The sequence below is a fragment of the Eulemur rufifrons genome, chromosome 3 (genome assembly GCF_041146395.1).
Source record: "Eulemur rufifrons isolate Redbay chromosome 3, OSU_ERuf_1, whole genome shotgun sequence".
Classification (NCBI taxonomy): Eukaryota; Metazoa; Chordata; class Mammalia; order Primates; family Lemuridae; genus Eulemur; species Eulemur rufifrons.
In genome coordinates, this window is record NC_090985.1 from 61,756,921 (window position 1) to 61,770,653 (window position 13,733).

General features: G+C 39.3%; 1 protein-coding gene and 1 non-coding gene across 2 annotated transcripts in view; one reads left to right on the forward strand and one right to left on the reverse strand.

Annotated features, from left to right (window-relative positions):
• LAPTM4B (lysosomal protein transmembrane 4 beta) overlaps positions 1–13,733 on the reverse strand; it is a 61,094-nt gene that overhangs the window by 26,484 nt on the left and 20,877 nt on the right. The window lies entirely within an intron of this gene.
• On the forward strand, positions 6,627–6,756 carry LOC138382292 (U4atac minor spliceosomal RNA). Its single transcript, XR_011233380.1, has one exon. It is a non-coding gene; the product is annotated as a U4atac minor spliceosomal RNA (small nuclear RNA).

Sequence of the window (13,733 nt, forward strand, 5' to 3'; positions counted from 1 at the left end):
CGATCCAATTGAGATGTGCTGTAAGATTAGTATAAACAAAAGAACATAAAATATCTCAATAACTTTTATAACGATTACATGCTGAAAAGATATTTTAGATACACTAAATAAAATAATTTAAAAATAATCTCACCTGTTTCTTTTTTCCTTGTTAAATGTGGCTGCTAGATGTTTTAAAATTATATATGTGCTCACATCTTATTTCTATTGAACAATGCTGATCTAGAACAATGCCTACATCATAGTAGTTACTAAGTGAACATTTACTCAGGTCCTGCTACCATATCTTCAGGAGACTCTGATTAGAAGTATGGGATGACTAGGTTTCTAAAGGCAACATGGGGGTTACCATTACACTAAGCATAAAACTAGTGTAGTAAAGTATCTGTACAGTGCTTGACAGCTTTCAAGGCATTTTCACAAATATCTGTTTTAGTCTTCCTAACACTTAGATTTTTTGCGGGGGGAGACAGAGTTTTGCTCTGTTGCCTGGGCTAGAGTGCGGTGGGATCACCATAGTTCACTGCAACCTCAAAACCCCTGGGCTCAAGCAATCCTCCTGCCTCAGCTCCTGAGTAGCTGGGAGTACAGATGTAAGCCACCATGCCTGGCTAATTTTTTTTTTTTTTTCTATTTTTAGTAGAGACGGGGTCTTGCTCTTGCTCACTCCTGACCTGAAGTGATCCTCCCACCATGGCCTCCCAAAGTGCTAGGATTACAGCCGTGAGCCACTGAGCCCAGCCAAGGTAAATATTACTGTTCCAGTGAACAGATTACAGAACTAGGGCTCAGAGGTCATGTACCTTTCTGAAATAGCATTTGCATCAAAAGGCTAAACCATAACTAATTCTATTTCTATGATTTTAAAGCTCTGCCTCTTTCTACTACACTATGTTGCCTCTATTTAAGCTTGAAATACTAATCAATGAACCAACCTGGGCTGCCACTTCCCATACGTCTTTCTCCAAAGGAAAGTATCTCGTTTTAGAACCATCCTCTCTGTATCCTAAGGATCAGAAATGGGCGAACATCTTAAGCAAGAGGTTTACAAACAAAAGCACCGTAAAAGTATACTCTAGGACAGAAATGCAGATGTATCAACAAAGATCATTTGCCATCCTAAAAAAGTTAAGGTTCCTTAAATATGTCTATAGACTTCATCCAAGAAACTCATAAAGATGTTGATGGCTCTTAATAAAGAAGTAAAAACTTGATTCTCAAAAAGGAAGAAAAGTGAAGGTTATGAGAGCATCAGAGAATGATCAGTACTACTCATTACTTAACAGAGCAGGACTTTGGGCCAGCCATGGTGGCTCACGCCTATAATCCCAGCACTTTGGGAGGCTGAGGGAGGAGGATCCCTGGAGCCCAGGAGTTTGAGACCAGCCTGGGCAACACAGGAAGATCCTGTTTCTGCATAAAATAAAAAAATTAGCCAGGCATTGTGGTGCACACCTGTAGTAGTTCCAGCTACTCAGGAGGCTGAGGCAGGAGCATTGCTTGAGCCCAGGAGTTTGAGGTTGTAGTGACCTATAATGATGTCACTGTACTCTAGCCAGGGTGACAGAGAGACTCACTATCTCCAAAACGAAAAAAAGAAAGAAAAAGAAAAAGGGGAACATGACTTCATTCAGGACACACATACATTTTACAATTTGTAAGTTTCCCCTCTTGTAAGGGAAGAGGTGCCCACAAGGAAATTTCCTGCATGCCTCACTGTACTCTCATGGGGTCAACGGGGGGAATAAACTTGAATGCATTTTACAAGCAAAAACTGAGGCCAAAAACTGAGTGACTTAACTCCCTAAACCCAAAGATAAAAGTCTGTTTACACACATACATCTAAGCACACACAAAGATACTTTCTAGTGCTGTCCTATGCATGTGGAGCAATGAGGCTTGAACTTCCTGTACAAAGGTATGACCACAATGCAATGCTCACTGTCTGCTTTCTCTTTCCTCCATCTCTAAGTGTCTTTTCCCCCAGTGAACTAGGCACTGTGTTACTTCATTTAACACGTATAACCATATGAGATAGGCACAATTATTATCTCCCTTTTAGAGAACAAAAGGATGACTAAAAAAAGTAACTTGTCCAAGAATGCCAGCTAGTGAAGCGATGGATGAGATATTCTACCAGAAAGTCTAACCGCAGAGCCAGTACTCTTGGCCCGCACGCTACCTAGCTGTGAAGGAAGTGATCACACGCAATTGTAGAGGTCAAAGTGCTGGGGAAATCATAAAAGGAGTTAGAGGTCAATAAGCACTATCTGTAAAGCCTATTAGAGTCTAGCAATCTCTGAATCTTGAACTCAGGCAGAAGTGTTATTATTTCCTTCTCTGTATACACTGAGGTTTTCTAAATTCTGTACAAGTATATTTTATGAGGAAAAAAATTAATTTTACAGAAGCCAGCCCACTGTAGGATATTCTTTGACTACCTCATAGATCTTAAAAGACGTAGATAGGCCGGGCGTGGTGGCTCACGCCTGTAATCCTAGCACTCTGGGAGGCCGAGGTGGGCGGATCGTTTGAGCTCAGGAGTTCGAGACCAGCCTGAGCAAGAGCGAGACCCCATCTCTACTAAAAATAGAAAGAAATTATATGGACAGCTAAAAATATATATAGAAAAAATTAGCCGGGCATGGTGGCACATGCCTGTAGTCCCAGCTACTCGGGAGGCTGAGGCAGGAGGATTGCTTGAGCCCAGGAGTTTGAGGTTGCTGTGAGCTAGGCTGACGCCACGGCACTCACTCTAGCCTGGGCAACAGAGTGAGACTCTGTCTCAAAAAAAAAAAAAAAGACGTAGATAGATAGAGGCAAACAAACTCAAGGCTTTATTCAAAAAATAAAAATATTAATATAACCTACAAAAAGAATAATCTTAATTATACGTCCTATTCTGAAAAAATAAATAAATAATGAAAGAACGAGCTTGCTGACAGGAAAAATAAATTCCTAAAGGGCAGCTTTGCCACCCTCTTAGAAGAGAAATAAATTGTCTCTAAGATTAGTTACAGGAATATCTGTCCTACAGATATGTTTACCTAGCAATTAAAAGAAGCTGAGCAAAGAAAGAATAAATCCTCATTAACATTCGCTGGCCGATCCACATTCCAGAGATAAGTCTCCAGGAGAGGGGAAGGAAAGGGTAGACTATCTGACTGTCCTTAAGATTCACTACCTGTAGACCAAAAGGCTTTTCTGAGTTTGTTTAAACAGCCCTGAAGAAGAGTTCCTGAGAGGACAGCCAGGGGAGTGAGCTTCCCCACCTCCTCAAGCAGAGAGGGCACCAGATGCCTCTTGTTATCAATCTATAGCTAGGAAGAAAGAGAAACCAATTCCTGTTATCAATCTGCTACATAAGAAACACGAAAAGAGCAACTCAACAGTTTCGCAGCTGTCTCCTGTTAATTGGGATATAGCGGTAAATTTTCTTTTGCCTTCCTAATAGAGCCTCAAAATCGCTGGGCTTTGGGGCCAACACACGTCTCTCTTCCCTTCTGGTGCGGTGCCCTTTGTCTCAGGAGAAGGTAATAAACTTTGTACATCTTTCTATCCTAAACTTTGAGAAAATCTTTGTCTGCAGGAGTACGAATTTCACACTCTTTCAAATAACATTCCGGGACTGGGACTAACATTCACAATCATAATAAAAAAATTTTAAATTTACATCCTTTACTAACAATGAACTCAGAAATTTAAAAGGTACAAATAAAAGGAAAGTCGTCAAAGAGTATCTTATCACCACCCACAATGAGATACTATTTACCGTAAAAACGTTAATTTGAGATGAGGAAGTTTCCACAATGCACAGACAAAAATATTTCAAGCATGTGAAATAGTTAAAAACAAAAGAGCAGATAAAATGGGCTAGTATACAGTCTATCTCCCAGCAATCTAGAGCACGCTGGAAACACTGTGCAGCAGACCATGGTAAATACAGTTATTCTGAGGAATTAAAACTCATTCCTTGTAATTATATCAAAGGCGAATGAGGAAATGGTCCCGATAATAACACAGGGTTTTCCAAGTATTATTAGTTCTGGCCAGAGATAGGAATATCCTTTACTTATTCTTTGCACGGTAGCTCCCCCAACCAAATGCCAAAACACACTGACATCACATTGTTTCCTAAATTAAATTCCTGCCTTAATAATGCAGTTCTAATTTGAAAATGATCCTAGGACAAGCCATACCACAGGCCACAAAAGGCATTAGAAAATGTTTCCTGATACTTAGTCAATTAGTCATTGAAACAGAATAGGCATATAAATTACCTCAACTGCCTTCATTTAAATAATCTATTTCTAATTCTACTTTCCCTTATTTCTTGGATTTGTTTCCTTCCCATAAAACTTGTAGCTAGCTAGCTACCTAATTTATTTTCCCACATCTTATTGGCCTAATCATAAATCATTCTTATTTCTAGATTTTCTCTAATTTTTGCCCACCTTTCTGGCACTGCAATACATGAAAACAAACAGCATCTGGGGTCTATTATGACCATTAAGTCTAGAGAACTATTGTCAGCTGTGTCCACAACAACAGTATACGTAGCTAGCTACTCAGAGGAAAATACAAAGTCCTCAAACCCAAAAGGGGCAAACTGAAAACCCATTCAATTCCCTACCACAAGGTCCCACATTCTGAGGTTGAAAGCTTGGGAAAGAATAAGCAATAAGATACTAATTTTATTCCCCTAAAACAGAAGGGAGAGTCTAATATCCTTTTTGTATGCACATGGTGATTGCTTATAATTTTTTATTGAAGTATAAAATTCATACAGTTTTTTTTTTTTTTGGTAACTTGATAATGTATAACTTCATTCTTAAACCCAAAATTTATTTCAAAAGTTCTCAATAGATGTGTAACCTGGGATAAACACTGTGATGCTACAAAGATTAACAGGACATAGTCTTAATTCTCCAAAAGCTTAGTATCTGTAGGAACTTAACAAATGAAGGCTGGGGGAGTTCAGAGGGGATGATATTATATTTAACCAAAAGGAAGAATTTATTGGAGGACATGGTATTTAGGCTGGGTCTTTTTTCTCCTCATAAATTTTATTACTATATTCCCATGCCGTATAAGATTCAGCCTTTTAAGGTGTACAATTCAGTATCTTTTTAAAGTACATTCACAAAGTTGTAAAACCACAACCGCTAATTCGGAATATTTAAATCCTTCCAAAAAGAGCCTGGATACCTATTAGCAATCATTCCCCATTCTCTGCGTCCTCCAGCCCCTGGCAACCACTAATCTACTTTCCATCTCTATGCATTTGCCTCTTCTGGACATTTCATATAAATGGAATCATACAGTATATGGCCTTTTGTGTCAGGCTTCCTTCATTTGGCATGTTTTCAAGGGTCATCCATGTTGTAGGGCCTAAAGATTGAAAATAAGCTATAAAAAGTTAAAAATAATTAATATACTCTTAAATGTCAATTTCATCAGAGAATATCTCTTAACTCTCAACTCTCTAAGGAAACTAGCTTCTGCCAGCTATACTCTTCTATTAAGAGATTTGACATAAGTATTACAAAGGTGCTTATGTAACAGTGGAAAAACCAGTGGACAGCATTTATATTTTTGTGATTATGTTCACTGGGGAACCAAGTTGTGTGACTGGACCTCAACAGAAGAAAACAGATTTAATAAAAATATGCATGATCTACATGGATAAATTTGGAGACAACACTGACAAACATTAAAGATCTAGATAATTGCAGAGGCATAAGGTGTAAACAGACATTTTTTTTTTAAGTTGCATGACACTGCAAATTTATTAGTAATTACTGAATTGTACATTTAAAAAGGATAAATTTTTGGTATATAAATTATACCCTCAACAAAGCTGTTTAAAAACCACGTTGGCCGGGCACGGTGGCTCACGCCTGTAATCCTAGCATTCTGGAAGGCCGAGGCGGGAGGATTGTTTGAGCTCAGGAGTTCGAGACCAGCCTGAGCAAGAGCGAGACCCCCGTCTTTACTGAAAAATAGAAAGAAATTAGCTGGACAACTAAAAAAATATATAGAAAATATTAGCCGGGCATGGTGGTGCATGCCTGTAGTCCCAGCTACTCGGGAGGCTGAGGCAGGTGAATTGCTTGAGCCCAGGAGTTTGAGGTTGCTGTGAGCTAGGCTGACGCCATGGCACTCTAGCCTGGGCAACAGAGTAAGACTCTGCCTCAAAAAAAAAAAAAAAAAAAAAAAAACCATGTTAACTTGAGCAGGTGTGGTGGTTCACACCTGTAATCCTAGCACTCTGGGAGGCCAAGGTAGGAGGAGACCAGCCTGAGCAAGGGAGTCCATCTTTACTAAAAATAAAAAAAATTAGCCGGGCATGGCGGCGCATGCCTATAGTCCCAGCTACTCAAGAGGCTGAGGCAGGAGGATTGCTTGAAACCAGGAGTGTGAGGTTCCTGTGAGCCAGGCTGATGCCACAGCACTCTAGCCCAGGCAAGAGTGAGACTCTGTCTCCAAAAAGAAAAAAAAAAAAAAAAAAAAAGGGAAAAAAAAAAAAAAAAGACAGCCAAACCATAATATATATTTTAAAAAATTTAAAAAGTAAAAAAATATATTAAAAAATTAAAACACATGTAACTAGATAAAACATAACATATATCCTTTTCTTAGGGTTGCGCTACTGTCCAATGACTGCCTAGTGAGGCCGGTACTGCAAACGCCTACACAACACACCCACATCAACTAGAGCTTTGCTTTCTTTACCTTGGTGCAATTTTTGGAAAAAAGAAAAACCTCTTTTCCGTGGAATAAAAAAAATTTTAAAAAAAGGTGTGTGTGTGTGTGTGTGTGTGTGTGTATATATATACACACATATACATAAAAACACGTAAAGATGTCACTTCCTCCAAAACAGATCAATTAATTTAATGTAGTCACACTGGACAAGTTAATGCTAAAACACGGAAGAAAAATAAATGAGCAATAGTGAGAAAATTTCTAAAACAGAAAAAGAGTTAGCCTTACCATATACTGAGACATATCTACAGAGGATATAGTAAATTGGCACTGCACATTTGTTCCCACCTCCCTATTCTGCAGAGGCTAGAAAACTAAAAATCTAAATTTTCCAGATTCCCTTGCAGCTGGGTGCTGGAAGCAGATTAGGCCTTCCCAGTTAAATCCAGACATGTGGCAAAGAATTTCCTTTGACCAAACTTGAGCCAGGTTCTCCCCCCCCCCCAGTCATCTTTTTGTCGGCTTCAACATTGGCCCATATAATCTAGTTTTAGCAAGAATCCTACTGTGTCCGTTTAACAAAAATCTCCACTCTTGGTATCTGATTCAATTCCTTACCCCTCACTCTTGCTATCTTATCACCCTAGCCTGCCTGCAGCAAGAATCTTGTTGAGTTGGTCTAGGAAGAGTTCCCCAGCCTTTGTATTTCCTCATTTTCCATCCCCCACCCCCCACCCTGCTCCTGGGGTATCTCCACTAGTCCCCGTTGGGGTGGGAGTTGAGTCCAATCTCTTCCCTACTGCAGAGACCCCACTGTGGCAGTCCCTCTTGAATAAAGTCTTCCTTACCATCTTTAACAAGTGTCTGAATAATTTTTTCTTTAACACACAGTAAAACTGAAAAAAAGCAAGTCTCAGAAGAATGCATACTATATGAATCCATTATTTAAGTTAAAGCTCATGAAAATTAAAAAACAGATCAACTAGAGATACAAATGTATGTGGTAAATGAAAAGAAAAAGCAAAGGAATGATAATTCAGAAGAGTGGCTATCTCTGAGCAGAAGAAATATGCAATCAGAAAGGGACAGATAAGGCTCTTTAAAAATTAAGGTAAAATTCAATTTCTTTTTTATTTTTTTTGTTTTTGTTGAGGTAAGGTCTCACTCTGTCACCCAGGCTAGAGTGCAATGGTGTGATCATAGCTCACTGCAACCTCAAATCCCTGGCCTCAAGTGATCTTCCTGCCCTGCCTCAGCCTACGAGTAATTGGGACTACAGGCAGGCACTATCACACCCAGCTAATAAAATTCAATTTTTTTTTTTTTGAGACAGAGTGAGACTCTGTCTCCCCAGGTAGAGTTCAATGGCATCATAATAGTTCACTGCAACCTCTAACTTCTGGGTTCAAGCGATCCTCCTGCCTCAGCCTCCCAAAGTACTAGGATTACAGGTGTGAGCCACCACGCCTGGACTAAAATTCAGTTTTTTAAATCATCAGGCAAGTATACAAGTGCTTGTAGTACCATTATTTGGTACATTTTATAAATATTATTTTATACCTACTCAATATTTAATAAGAAATAATTCGATAAAAAATGAGGAACTCCAAACGACTGTTAATGAAAAAAATGTTCATTGTACATGCAAATTTTCTAAAAGGTTTAAATTTTTTCAATATGAAGATCTTGAGGGAGAAAGAAATGATCCACACACTAAATCTAAGCTAAACTGTAAATCAAATCCTAATTTCAAAAAATGTAAACAATAGGCCGGTGGCTCACGTCTATAAATCTAAGCACTTTGGGGGGCAAAGGCAGGATGATGGCCTGAGCCCAGGAGGTCACGGCTACAGTGAGCTATGATTAAACCACTGCACTCCAACAGGGGCAACAGAGCAAGACCCTGTGTCTAAAAAATAAAAATAAACTTTTAGTGTAAACAACAACCACATGCATCAGAGAAGCAGCAGCTGAGGCAAAGAGCACAAAAGGGGGGTACTGGACACCTGGGCTGATCTAGTTCCTGCTCAGCCACTGGCAAATTTAGGACCTCAAACGACTCATGGCATCCTGCAGGCCTAGCGTATCTTCAGATATCAGTAAGAAATTTAGCAAATTTTTCATAATATTTTTGTAGGCAAAGCAGGGAAATGTGCACCAAGTTAAATAACTTGGTTAAGTGGAACATCAACATAAGTATTAATAGTTGAATGACTCTACCAGCCAGTTTCAATGCTCTGTTCCCTGTCCCAGAGCAGACGTGTACGGGGTACCAATATACAGTTTGAGTTCACCCAGGAATGAGATCAGGTGGAGTGAAGACAGTGAGGCTGCCTCCTGCTGAGGTTGTCTTGGGTTGGCTGTGGCCCTATATCAAAGGTCACTGCTCCTCACAAAGAGGTCAACTCTAGGTGACTCTCTCATTCCCAGCTCCAGTACATAGGGCCTCCTATCTATCCTTCAGCTCTAGGGACAGTTATCAGCTGGCCTGGATTATCCAAGTGACTTCACCATCTCTAATGGTCTTCTTATATACCTACATCTCTGAGAGAAAAAAAAAAAAACCTCCTTGAAAATAATCATTCATCAAATATTCACTGAATTATCCTTTTAAAAAATTGGGCAATATGTAGTCCAGATATAGAATGTGCCACCTTTTAAACAACGTGATTTAAAAGATAAATAGATGAAAGAATGGTAGATGGATGAAAACAAAGGGCCAGGCTGGTCCCCTGCTGTTGTAAGTTCTATTTCCTCAAGGCTGTGAGGAGACTGCCAAGTTTGTTTGGGTACACGGATGGAGCAGAATGCCACAGCAGGGTAAGCCCAACTCTGCTGCTGACAGCCACAGGGAAAGCCCCAGCTCTCCTCGGGCTGACCATTCTTTTTTTTTTCTTTTTCTTTTCTTTTTTTCCTGGTCAAGTGAAGCAGTGGGAGTGGAGAAGGAAAAAAGGAATCTGTAACCAGTTGTGATCAATTAGTTGTCAACACCACTGCACTCCGACCAACCTTTTGTTTTTTTCTATTTCTTAGTCTTTATTATCAAAACGTTCAAACATACACAGAAGTATATAAGCATACACAGAGAAACATAATGAATTCCCATCACTCAATTTGCCTGTATTGTTTTACCTCTGATTGCTCCATTTTCTGCCCAATCCACCACTGGTGGAAACTAGGATTGTTTCCAGTTTCTGGCTATCATGAATAAAGCTACTATGACCATTTTTACATGTGGCATACAATGGACTTACGTAGTGCCCATTTCTGTAGTGTATATATCTAGGAGAGGAACTACTGGGTCATGGGGTAGGTGTATATTTAGTGTTCGTTTGCCTAAAGTGGTTGTATGATTTATACTCCCAGCAGCAATTTGAGAATGCCAGTCTTTCCACACTCATACCAGGGTAGTACTGTCATTTTGAAGGTGTTGGTCATTTTGAAGGGGTGTAGTGATTCACTACTGTACTGTAATTACTGTACTGTAGTGATTCATTACTGTACTTTTAATTTGCATTTTGCTTATAACTAATAACGTAGAGAATATTCACATATGTTTATTGAACATATGGTCATCTTGTTTTGTGAGGTATCTGTCTTTCTCTTATTCATTTCACCCAGAACTGTTCATTGAAAAGACCATGTTTTCTCCAATAAATGTAGGAATGCCTTCACCCTAAATCAGGTGACCATCTATATGGGTAACCATCGAATCTAGACTACTTTCTGGCCATTCTCTTCTTCAAGCTAAGTGTGTCTATCCAGTGAAAAAAATAACTATTACTTCTAGAAAGACATCTGCAAAATTAATCAGAAGTTAAACTGGATGATCTGCTGTGTGGTATTATGCATAACACTGACACTTGCTGTTAAAATTCTTTGCCAAAGCATTAAAATTTCACAAATAAAATTCTGTGCAGTTTACTTCTACTCTAAGTAAGCTATACGTGCATAAGACAATATGCCACACATACATGCTTTTCAATCACTACCCTTTGAGCTTCTAGGTTAGTGAAATGAACTATTTCTTCTTTAAGTTTTTATTCTGAAGTCATTTTAGACACATAGGAAAGTTGTAAACACAGTAGAGTTCACATATACTCTTCACTCTGCTTCCCCTGTTAATAAGTTACTGAACTCTAGTATAATCATGAAAATCAGGAAATTAACATTGTAAGCTATCAATTAAACTATGGACATTATTTGGATTTCACCTGTTTCCCCTCAATGTCCTCCTTTTGTTTCAGAACCTAATCCAGGATCCCACATGACATTTAGTTGTGTCTCCTTAGTCTCCTCCAGTCTATGACAGCTCCTCATTCTTTCCTAGTACAATTTTTTATAATAAAAAAATCATTTAAAAATCATAAGCATGTATTTTTGTATTTTATAAAATAGAAATGTTAAAAACACTAGATTTAAAAATAATGAGACATAATTATATTTTGTTTGTCCCAGCAGTTTCTCCTATAGGCTCTATTTTGATGTAAATAGGAATTTGGCTTTCTACCAGAGATCATTTTAGGAAAAGATCATATAAAAAAGTGAGATATGGGGTGGGGGAGGGGATGGGTGTATGCCTACACAATGAGTGCATTGTGCACCGTTTGGGGAATGGTCACGCTTGAAGGTGCTGACTCGGGAGGGGGGGGAAGGGAGGGATATATACCTACATGATGGGTGCAACGCGCACTATCTGGGGAACAGACACGCCTGGAGCTCTGACTTGGGGGGAAAGGCGGTACATGGGCAACGTATGTAACCTGCAATTCTGTATCCCCCATAACAATAAGATGAAATTAAAAAAAAAAAAAAAGTGAGATATATCTCTGCTCTGTCTGGATAAAATTGTCAGACAGCTGCCACCATTCCAAAAAGATATCAACATAAAACTGTATATTAACTTTCACAATTTTCTTTCTTTTTGAGACAGTCTCACTGGCATCAGCCTAGCTCACAGCAACCTCAAACTCCTGGGCTCAAGCGATCCTCCTGCCTCAGCCTCCTGAGCAGCTGGGAATACAATCCACCACGCCCGGCTAATATTTTCTATATTTAGTAGAGACAGGGTCTCGTTCTTGCTCAGGCTGGTCTCAAACTCCTGACATTAAGTGATCCAGCCTCCCGGGGTGCTAGGATTCCAGGCATGAGCCACCGCCCTTGGCCAACTTTCATAATTTTCGAGCACAATTTAAAGCAATTGATTGTGCCCATCTCAAAGACTATTAATTCTATCCACATGTGAGTTAAATATGGGAAGGTGTGTCTGACACAATGACCTTTGACCTATGAGTTTATTAAAGAAAGGAGATCAACACATTTGGAAATGTAAAAGAAGTTTTAAAAAAAAGACCCACTCGCCGGGCGCGGTGGCTCACGCCTGTAATCCTAGCACTCTGGGAGGCCGAGGCGGGTGGATCGCTCAAGGTCAGGAGTTTGAGACCAGCCTGAGCAAGAGCGAGACCCCCGTCTCTACTAAAAATAGAAAGAAATTATATGGACAACTAAAAATATATATATAGAAAAATTAGCTGGGCATAGTGGCGCATGCCTGTAGTCCCAGCTACTCGGGAGGCTGAGGCAGGAGGATCGCTTGAGCCCAGGAGTCTGAGGTTGCTGTGAGCTGGGCTGACGCCACGGCACTCACTCTAGCCTGGGCAACAAAGTGAGACTCTGTCTCAAAAAAAAAAAAAAAAAAAAAAAAAAAAAGACCCACTCAATTGAATATATCCACTCTTCTGTACCTTTTTATCCATCTTGATTTAAATGATATAAAGTCTTTAAAATAATTACAAAGTATTCATTCAATCCCTTCAAATATATGAAATATGAGGAAAAACCTCAAATGTACTGGAATTAATATCCAGAACATTACAAAACAATTATTATTTTAAAATGTTAAGTACCAGCAAGACTTTGAAGGCAGCTAAATTAAGCCTACCCCGTCAGATAGTCATTACCCAGCAAAATCTCTGGCAATTAGAATAAGGCATGCAGTGTTATTATTCAGTCCAGACAGAACCATAGTGGGATCATTTAAAACTTCTTTTTCTAATTTCAATTACCTTAGAAAAGGAATCCTGCTACTGGAATTGTACAGCTTATATAGTCTTTAAACTCAGGGAGAAAAGCAGAAAGATATTAATTTAACATTAATGGAACTCATTATCTTTTCTGGAGGACTTCATAAGAGTAACAGGATTATTCAAAACAGAGAGAATACGAAATGTTACAGCAGAAGTCACATCTCTGTCTGGCAAGGTAACAAATCACAGGATAATATAATGAATGCCCTGATTTCTTAATCCATGTTAAGAAACAATAGTGATGGAAGGGCCGGGCTAATGAGTATAATGGGGGGGAGGGAGCACGAGAATTGCTTGAGGCTGGGAGTTCAAGACCAGCAACATATTGAGACCCTCAAGTCTAAAAAAAATAAGAAAAATTAGCCAGGCATGGTAGTACATGCCTGTAGTCTCAGCTACTTGGGAGACTGAGGCAGGAGGATGGCTTGAGCTCAGAGTTGGAGGCTGCAGTGAGCTATGATTGTGCCACTGCACCTCATGTCTAGGTGACACAATGAGACCCTGTCTCTAAAAAAATAACTAAAATTTTACGAAATAGTGGTTGAAGATGATGGCTATAAAGCATGTCCTGGTTTTCTGTTTACTTCACTACGAGTTGCTCTCCTCCAGACTTCACAGAGTCAGAGCTCAGGGCTGGGTCTTGGGCCCCCTTCCTTTTCTCTTTACTCTCTCCCTAACATAAATGTCATTTTTAGGCTGATGTCTTCAAATTTATATCTAGTCCAGATGTCTTCTCTGGGCTACAGACTCACATGTAGATAGAGGTCTGACTACCTCTATCTCCATTCTACGATAGCTCACATGTTTCAACCATAACACATCTATATAATAGCTATTAAACATCGAAATATACTGAGCGCACTTATTATGGGCCAAGCCCCATTCTAAGCACTTTTCATGTACTAAGTCATTTAATCCTCACAACAACCCTATGAGGTA